This window comes from Euprymna scolopes, chromosome 46 (genome assembly GCF_053919585.1).
Source record: "Euprymna scolopes isolate OS-2025 chromosome 46, ASM5391958v1, whole genome shotgun sequence".
Taxonomy (NCBI): Eukaryota; Metazoa; Mollusca; class Cephalopoda; order Sepiida; family Sepiolidae; genus Euprymna; species Euprymna scolopes.
Window position 1 is genome coordinate 21,000,281 of NC_136527.1, and position 10,440 is coordinate 21,010,720.

The following is a 10,440-nucleotide window of genomic DNA, read 5'->3' on the forward strand; positions in this document are numbered from 1 at the left end:
GTATCATAACCATTAGGCCAGCCTGACACGATATTTACAAGATCTTTACAAAAAATCTTATTCTTAACATAAAACCCTGTCATGTTTCACGACCGTGCATGCACAGTCGGGAAACAGTTGACAAACAGATAAAAATCCAATGACCCCCCCCTCCCACGTACCAATTTTTTAAATTTTGATCCCTAAGTCTTTTTTCCAGATGAAAACAGATTTATAAGTTTTCCACATGTCTGAATATCCTATATACCAAATCTCAAGTCTGTGGATTAAAAATCCGTTGAGTATATAAGTTGGCAAGTGTCCTCACACACACAAATTCTCACTTTCATAGATATATAGATTTACGTCCATAGGGCACATATAATTTGCACAAGAAAAATATAACTAATTTTAAATGTCTAATATTGCTTCCTTATTTTATTCCCTGTTTGGACTGCTTTTTGCATTACATTTCAATGTTGTCCGCAAATGTGTCTGCTGCCTGCCCTTCAACAAGGGACAGCTAAACACTTGTAAAGCCAAGGACTGGTCAAATATTTAGGAATGCCATGAGTAGAAATCCGTTATAAGGCAACAGTGCGTCCATTGCAGGAAGAAGACCAACACTCTGGCCAGTTGTTGGGCCAAAGTATAAATATCCATTGCCTGGATGTTTGTGTGAAAAAAAAAGTGGTGGTAGGCAAGCAGGCTCGAACCTGTGACACAAAGGTGGAAAAGAAAGTGAAGGAAAACCTGAGAGGTTACCGCTACGCCATGATGTGAGCGGTAGTGTAAAGCGTTCAAATTTAGCGATGAAAAAGCCAGACGTTCAAATCATGCAGGCGCAGAAATGAACGTCTGGCTGTAGGCCGGTTAAACTTTCAACTTTCTACCCTGTACTTGTTTCAGCACGATGTTGGGGAAAACCAGCTCCCCCCCCCCGCCCCCAAAAGAGGAAGCACCCAATTTGCCTTTTAGTTTCGGAAGAGATAGAGTTTGAAAATATGGAGACAGACAGACAGGCATATAGCCTTTTTATATATTAGACTAGCAGGGTTACTCGGTGTTGCCCGGGTGTTTGGAGAGTGTTGAGCAAAAAAAAAAAAAAGAAAAAATCAATAAGCCTACCATGGTTGTGACGTCACGGGCGGTCGAAATAATGCCTTTTATGTGCCGTCGTTTATACGAGCTTTGAATGACTTGCAAAAAATGTCAGCCAAAAAAACCGACCCTCCCTGTAGAAAACTACCTAGCCAAGGGTGAAGGAATTAATGTTTTTGGCCAATTTCTCAATATTTGTCGTCTGAAGGCTCGAGCTTCGATAGGATACTGATCTTGTGAAAATCCGTTGCCTCTGTTGAAAGTTTTAAGCAGGCATACATACATACATACATGATGATTGCAACGTCTTGTCAGACGAGTGCCACTCCCTTAGACATTTAAAATCCATGAGCCAAAATGCCTGAGGGAGTATCTATACAAAGATGATGTTACAGAGTCTTAGCTTTGTACGACAGCTAAGTCTCTCTCTCGGTTCAAAATGTTGAGATCCAGCAACAAGCAAGAGCAAGATAGCCAGCAACAAATTAAACTGCAGACCAGCTTAATGCGGGTACTGGTCTTCCGCTTTATGGTTTTTTAAATCAGAGATTTGCTTCTCCTAGAAAGGTTGCCTTCACCACGGCTTACAGGAGCCCTCTCCACCCTAATATACACACACACACACACACACACACACACACACACACAAATATACACGGTGCTAGTTGGCCGTTGACCCAGAAAAAGAGTTCATTCGCCTTTGGAAGGTCTTGTTTTTAATCCTTCAGGGAGACTAGCCGCCCTCCTCACCAGCAAGTCTGGTGGGGGAACCAGTTTAGTCGCCGGTGACCCGACCATGAGGCAGGTAGTACTGGGTTACATGGTACCAGTAGCACATGACATGACCTGACATACATACATACATACATACATTTAAACAGACAGGTGAGACTTATATTATAGATTATTATTACTTGACGCTATCTTGCATTTCGAATGATACACTGCTAGCAACACCTCTTGGCAATGTCGGGAATGTCGGATCAATAAGGGCAGACAATCGACTTTCAACCCTAACCCTAACCCTAACCCTCTAGAAAAAAAATCCTTTCAAATTAACACATTTACAGGGTTTTGCCATTTTTTTTTTCAAAATCGATTGTTCTGCCCCTCCCCTATTGTAAGTACAGACTTTTTGTTGTTGGGAAGAGGGCTTAATGTGTGGGTACTCATTTTACGTAAAATTGTGTTCAGTGTACGTTGCCCCCCCCCTAAAAACAGGTGGCTATAAAGTGGGGGGTCATTATATGTTAGCTTATTATAGAAAAGTAATCCCCTACTTTTTTTAAACTAAAATTTCTTCATGTCTTGGAAACTACTCGTTTGCTTTAATTGTAAATGTTATTTTCGTTTTCAGCATCCCCCAAAAACTTACAAATGTGTTAATTTTAAAGGATTTTTTTTCTAGAAGGTGGAAAGTCGATTGTCTGCCCTTGTTGCTCCTTAAGTATTTTCACGGCAATGTGTAAAACGTCAGCATTATACACATTAATAGTGACATCATCATTTACAGGCAGTAATAGGCCCCCGAAACATCAGAGCCGGAGAATACAAGATCGAGATGTGGGTAGACAGTAAAGGATTTACACCATCCCTTCCCAGCAGACGTGTGAGGGCTGGCAGATGACAGTGATCGTAGAGGGACGACGGCTGCACTTGGCAATGTCACAAATCGGGGCATATGTCCCGTTTTTGTCCCGAAAAGGAAGCACCGGAGAAGATGAAAGAAGTCGGGAAGAGGACACCAGAGGAGACGGAGGAAAAACAGAAGGAGCCGGAAAGATGTGAAGAAGCCACATGGAGCCAGGTTGCAGGTAAAAAAGGGAAGAAGCAGGAAGATCCGGCCCCACAAACAACAATAAGAGGAGTGGCGGGGACAGCCAAGAGAAAACTCCGGGTGAGCTCCTCCGAGTCAGAGGGAGAAATGGAAGCAACAAAAACGAAGCCAGCAGAAAAGAGAGAAAGAAAAGACAAAGACACTGAGCCTCCAACATCGATCCCCCACAAGGAAGCTCAGCCCACCCCTCCCCTAATAAACACCCCTGAGGAGCAAAGTGAAGCTCCGGGCAAAGATGTTCCAGCCTCAACCAAGATAGAGATGGAAGAAGAAAGCAAGAAGAAAGACCGAAAAGACCAACAAGAGGGAAAAACAAAAAAGTTTCCTTTCTGGCCAGGGGAGGGACTCTGTGAAGTAAGTGCAGACGAGACGACTGGCGACCTCAACGGCTGGCAAAGGAAGTTCGTGAAAAGCCTCGTCAGCCTCTCCAAGGTTGACGGGAAGGAGGTCACCGATCCTTGCAATTTTGCAGAAGCAGCGCAACTAATCACCTTCGTGCGCCCAAACAGAGGAGAAAGAGCCAAAGCCATGTGGAGGATGTTGGAGGCAGGAAAAACAGCCTTCAAGGTCTTAAGACTGGTTAACAGGGAGCACCCATCGCTGGGGTAGATAGCCCAAAAATGTGAAGGGAGGGTCCCTATTTATATTCACCCCTTCTTCTATAGGGCACTAAAAGTGACGTTTCCCTTGGACGAGGGGGGCCTGGTGCGAGACGGACGGTTTACGTCCAACCTGCTCACGGGCAGTCTCGGTCAGACCTTTGACGTCCTTACTTCCGAGGACTACAGACCCTTAGTTGACGAATACTTCTAGTTAGGGAAAAATGGCTATGGGCTTGAACCTAGCTAGTTTAAATGCGAGGGGCATGAGATCCCGAAGCAAGGCTGCTCGCGTGCTGAGGGATCTCGTGGCCCTTGAGGTAGATGTAGCTGCACTGCAGGAGACCCACTTTGTTTGGGCCGGGGATTACAATGTGCTGGTAAACGACTTTGACGTTTACCAGCATATGGCAATCACCGTAGCTATGGGGTTTCTGTTCTAGTTAGTCGCACCCTGTCTGCAGTGGTTACCATTGTTCACACAGACGCTCATGGGAGGCTGGTCGTGGTCGATGTTGCGGTTAAAAGCGGCGCGTTCCGGATCGTGGCAGTTTATGCGCCCAACATCCAAAGTGAGAGGGTTTCTTTTTTTCGGCAGATGGAGGTGTTTCTCTGTTCAGGCCTGGAGCAGGTAGTTTTAATGGAGGACTGGAATGCCGTCCTGGACCCCAATATAGATAAGGTCGGGGGGTTTAGTGGGTCGGATCGGTGTGATAGCAGCCTGCCTGACTTGATAGCCTCGTGCGATCTGGTTGACAGGTTCTGTCTGGATAACCCCGGGAGGGAGATGTATTCATGGCATGGTATTACGGTCCTCTGTCCGAGCACATACTTGGACAGAATGTTAATTAGAAGGGGTGACATAGATTTCCTATCTTGTCCCACATTCCACTGGCTAGGTCTTTCGGACCACAAACTCATGTTGGCCCGTTTGAAATTAGGTAATAGGCCTAGATTGGCTGGCTACTGGAAGTTGAATGTCTCCTTGTTGGAGTTGGCGGACTTCCGGGAGCAGCTGACGTCACTAATTTAGAGGGAGTTAGTGCAGGCGGTTGCCGGGAGTAGCTGGTGGGGTTAAGCTTAAGGCTACCATTAGGCTCTTTTGTGTCCAATATAGCCAACGCCTCTCATTAACTAGGGCGCAGACCAAAAGGCACCTAGATGATAGACTGACCCAGGCGGTGGCAGGGGGGGACTAGTTAAGGAGGACCTGAATCGCTTTGTTAGCGAGCGATATGCAGGTCAGGTAGTTAGAGCTAAGTTAAAAAGAGTCTCCAACGAAGCCGTTAATGTTGACGCTGTTGAGTGTAAGGCCGCGCTAAGATGCAGCTCGGATGGGTACATTCGGGAGGTGAAAAACCTGGAAGGTCGCTCTCTTGTATCGGCATGGGAGATCTGCAATGGGTTTTGTCAACATTTGAAGGAACGCTTCACCCAACTACCCAGACTCCACAGCCAGGAGTTTGGCAGCTATTTAACTGGCTTGCCCCACCTTACTGCGGACCGAGCGGCTAGCTGCGAGTGGATGGTTATAGAGCGTGAGGTCATTACTGCGTTGAAGCAGGTTGGCTGCAACAAATCTCCAGGGCTCGATGGTTTGCCCGACGAATTGTTCTTGAGGCTGTCGTTGTGAAGGGTTGATCGATTCAGAACAATTTGCACTTGGTTCGCATGATCATAGAGAGTTTAGAAGACAACACAGAAGTCGCGCTGATCAATTTAGATCAGTCCAAGGCATTCGATAGGGTCGACCATGGGTTCTTGAGAGCTGTTGTAGAAACCGCCGGCTTTGGTCCAAACTTCCGCAAGTGGGTCCCTGCTCTGTATCCTGATCCCACGGTAGTGGTGCAAGTCAGTGGTAGGTTGTCGGAGTCCTTTGGGGTCTCTCAGTCAGTGCGGCAGGGTTGCCCGCTGTCGCCTCTGTTATATGTCCTGGCGTTGGAGCCCTTCCTTCGCAAATTAAGGGACGAGGCAGTGACACCAGTCCTGCATGGCATAGCTCTACCTGGTGGAAAATTTGCCAGGGTCTCTGCGTACACCGATGACGTCACCGTGTTTGCTGCATGGCGTAGCGATATTGAAACAGTGATAGAGGTGATCGCTGTGTACGAAGATGTCATAGGGGCCGTGATCAATCGCAGCAAGTCCATTGGCCTGCGGTTGGGTGCCTGGACCAGGGTAAACTTGCTTCCAGGTGCGTTCAGCTGGATGGATGGCCCGGTTAAGATCCTCGGAGTGTGGTTCGGGCCTGCAGTTCTAAGAAAGAAGCTTTGTTCATGGAATCTGCATTTAGGTTTAGGCACAGATAATGAGTGGGTGGAATTATTGATAGTGTTTTCAGCTAGACGAGTGTTTCTTGTGAAAGTTTGGCGAGGGGGGACCATAGATTGAAGCTCAGTCAAACACTTTCCATGAAAATAACGATACAGCAGAGACAAACTCGAAACATCTCTTCTGTGAGAAAGAGGTTGCAGGGAAGAGAAAAGGACATCCCCTACGAGGCTACGAAGTCTATTTTGAACTCTATCAAGGCAGGACAAGTCCTTTCTAGCAGCTCCTGCCCAGATGTGGCAACAATATTCCATCCTTGGACGTACCTGGCTCTTATATAGATAGAGAATTGCATCAGCAGTGAGATATCTACTGGATCGATAGAAGGATCCCAGCATTTTTCCAGCAGCCTTGGGAACAGATTTGATGTACGTATTCCATTTAAGATCAGTAGTAAAGGTAGCAATTGTTTAGATCTATTTTGCACTTGGTTCACCAGGAATATTAGTTAGGTAAGACTTCAGGTTCTTCTTCATAAACCCTGTGGCACCTATAATAACTGGTATGATTGATATCTCCTTAAGATTCCAGTTTCTTTTCATATCATACATGAGACCTTTATATTTGGTCTGTTTTTCCATTTCAGCTTTGTTCAGACCGCCATCAAGATTGCAACTTTCTCCGTCATTCCATATAACTATGTTAGGTTTCACAGCAGCATTTTCAAGGCAGGTGGCTGTAGGGATTACATGGTCATAATGTACGGTATATAAGTCATTTCCAACTGTTCTTTCAGATTGATGTTTGCAGGACTTGCTGCTACACTGGATGTTTTATTTTTTACAGATGGTCCAGTGGAGGTACTTACATACTCCATCATGTCTCGCTGTATATTAGCCCCCTCCCCTAAAAGAACCTTGCAACTTGATATCAGATGACCAACACTTTCCAATTCTGTATGGCATAACCTGCATTTGTTGTCATTATTGATACTTGTTATCTTCTTGAATGCATTGGTCATCAATCCTTGCTCTTAAGCAGCCATTATAACCCTTTCCTAATTGTAGAGAAAAGAGCATCCCCTTCTAAGCTACAAAGTCTATTTTGTACTCTGTCAAGGCAGGATAGGCTGTTTTTAGCAGCTCCTGCCCAGATGTGGCAGCAGTACTCCATCCTTGGACGTACTTGGCTTTTATATAGATAGAGAATTGCATCAGCAGTGAGACTTCTTCTGGAGCGGTAGAAGGATCCCACCATTTTTCCAGCAACCATGGCAACAGATTTGATGTACGTGTTCCATTTCAGATCAGGAGAAAAGATCAATCCCAGAAGCTTGTCAAAATATGAAGCCTCTCCAAGACTAGAGCCATTCATTTCAATTGATGCTAGATGGGGATCAGAGCGCTGATGATGTAAAGATATGAGCTTGGTTTTAAATGCATTAAAAGTAACCAACTACCTCTTCCCTAATTGCACCACGTGCCCAAGATCAGAGGAGAGAGAATCAGAAAGAACTTTGTCATTTACGGCCATTGATGTGTTGACACAGATGGTCGTGTCAGCAGCATAAATGTCAACGAATGATTTAAGTATGTTTTGGGAGATCATTGATGTAGATCAGGAAGAGAGTTGGGAGCAGGATGGACTCCTGAAAGACTCAAGCATTAATACTATGGGATTCTGATTTCTGCCAGTCCAAGGAACCTTCTTTGTCTATGTATTCCTGGATGTTTAATTTTTTACAGATGGTCCAGTGGAGGTCCTTACATACTCGACCATGTCTCGCTGTATGAGTAGCCGTCCGCCAAAAAGACTCACACTTTCAGTTTTGCATGCATTTGTTTCTTTAGGCTTGAACTTTTCGAAAAAGTAATTTCAGAAAAAGATATTTGAACGTGTGTATATATAAGACGGATACCGAAAGAAATCTGATGTCGATTATGAAGATGAGCTCAGTATTTAGCGAGATCATGTGGATGATTTTACCGAGAATATTGATTAACATGATTTTAGAAAAAGGTATATACATATATGATAAAACAACAGTACTACATGCGGATGACTATAATGCTCCTTATCTTCAGTTGAGCGTATTGAGAAGTGATACACGAATTACTATTAACGTATAAAGCGATGCTCTTTGTGTAAACAAATCGAGCCTAGGTATTTCAGACGATGTCAAAACATCGTTAATTCATAACTCGCACAGCAGCCGCCGACTAGCATAATGGTTAGGAGCCTTGTTTGTCGTACAGGCGGTCGGGCTTTGATCCTGGCTTGGGATAGTTGCCTGTCTAGCAGCACTGATGAGCTGTGATACAGCGAAACACTACAGTACTGTATGTGGATGACGACAATGCTCCTCATCTTGAGTTGAGCATATTGGAAAGTGATACACGAATTACCATTAGCGTATTAAGCGGTGCTCTTTGTGTAACCAAATCTAGCTTAGGTATTTCGGACGATGTCAAAACATTGTTAATTCACTACTCTCACAGCAGCTGCCAATTAGCATAATGGCTAGAATCCTTGACTGTCGTACGGGTGGTCGGGTTTCGATTCTGGCTTGAGATAGTTGCCTGTCTAGCCGCACTGAGGAGCTGTGATACAGCGAAACAGTACTATATGTGGATGACTATATATATATATATATATATATATATATATATATATATATATATAAAATACTTGGATTTTACTTGTGCAAATGGAAATTCAATTAACTTTCTTGAAGTTATATATTTGGATTTTACCGTCACTGGATTATTTATCTTCCACCAGACTATCCATTCATGTGTAATCACCTTTTTCTTCACCATATTCCCTCTGCTTCACTTTTTTGTTATCAAGTAAGATCTTTGACTTACTTGTTGTTTCATCAAATACTTTTGCATGCAAATTTAATGTATATTTAAAACAGGTTTAGATGAAAATGTGCAGAAAGAACTCTTTTTCCGACTGAGGCAGAATGTCATTTTGCATAATAAATTGTCTGTATTTTTGAGATGAAGTGTTTTCATTGATTGAGATTGTCGGACTGACTTCCTCATCTTGGTTGTTATTGTCACAACGTTTCGGCCGTTTTGCCCTCCGGCCTTCATCAGGTGTTTTGTATCGCACTGGGGAACCGTTTGTTAGGAGTCTCGAACCCAACCTTTTATTATTATTATGGGAGTACTGTGTTCGGACTCCAGCTAGGCTCTGGGACATAGTTGCTGATTCTCTGTTTTGAATGTTACTTTTTACTGCCTTCGTTCAGGATTGAACTCAGCACCTTTGGGTAACTGTAAACTTTGATACAACGTCTAGGACCACTCGGCCAGATGTCACTAGGATGTTTCTCTTTTTTTAGGTAAAGGAAAAGAAAGTTTGTTATTTTAATCAGTTCCATGAATGTTTCTGATGCAAACTTATATTTTTTTTGCTGATTAATCCAGGGAAATTTATAAGCTTCAAGTGCAAAACGCGTAAAATGTTTTTCCGATATAAAAAATTTATTTCTTGTCTTTTCTTGACGGTATTACAATATTAATACTCCCATGAGAGATCGTAAGTTTCTGATTAAGACCTTTTTGGGAAAAGAAGTTAAACACTTGAAGGAAGTTAATCTTCAAGTGAGGTTTCCAAATTCCTGCCATTCTGTGTTGTTCTTGGTGGATGATGATATGGACCTTTCGTTTCGTGTTCACGGATTGAATTCTGTGGTAGAAGACCTTAAGAAACATCAGGTCAAATTGGCTGCCAATTTCTCGGAGTTGAGAGATGACACTTTACCTGTATATGGTTTACTGGGCGTGGACGTGCTTAGGTTTTTGGGACCTATGAATTTAAAAGAGTTTAGAGAGGGCCTTGTGTGGGAATTTCCCCAAGGAATGGTTTTGTTTGGTGATCTGGCGGATTTTGGGTCTCCTCCTCCCAAAGACCTGGCAAAGGGGTTGGAATTGAATTATGCTCAAGTCGTCAAAGAACACTCTGTGTGCGACCTCACTCATGTATATTTTGTGTTGAACCCCAAGTCTGTGTATACTGATCCGTTCAGTTGTTTTGAGGAGTCTACCGTTGAGAGAACTGTGGAAAAAATGCTTAGTTCAGTATTGATAATCCAATGAGATTCGGACGTTAATTTGCGAGACAAAATGAAGCAAGAAGGGAGAATATTAATTCTCGCTGATCTGGTATTTCATGTGGAGACTTCAGATGCGTGATTCGCGCATAGTTATGTCAGTGGTTTTGTTGCGGACTAGGATATAATAATACCCTAACTTGCCACAAGAAAATGAAACGAATGGAATTGAAGGAAACAAAAACTCAATTGATGGATAAGATAAACGTGTCGTTTATTTGCTGTTGAAAGAATGAATGTTTTAGATATAACGTGTTTATATCCGCGTGGGTGTAACCATCATTTGTTGCGGGATTGGTATTATAGAAGGAAAAGGGAAATGTGTTTTCATCTCACGTTCGTTTGTTCGCGCGTGGGAAGAGAAGTGAGTAATGTAATAGAACGAGAAATGGCAGTCCATCGTGTAGACAAAGAAAAGGATAGAGGGTTGACGTCAGTTAGTAGTCAACTACGCGAAGGTGTTCTCAGGGACCAGTAGTAGATAGAGAGAGAAAGAGTGAGAATGTGTACGTACAGTCTGTTAGCTTTTT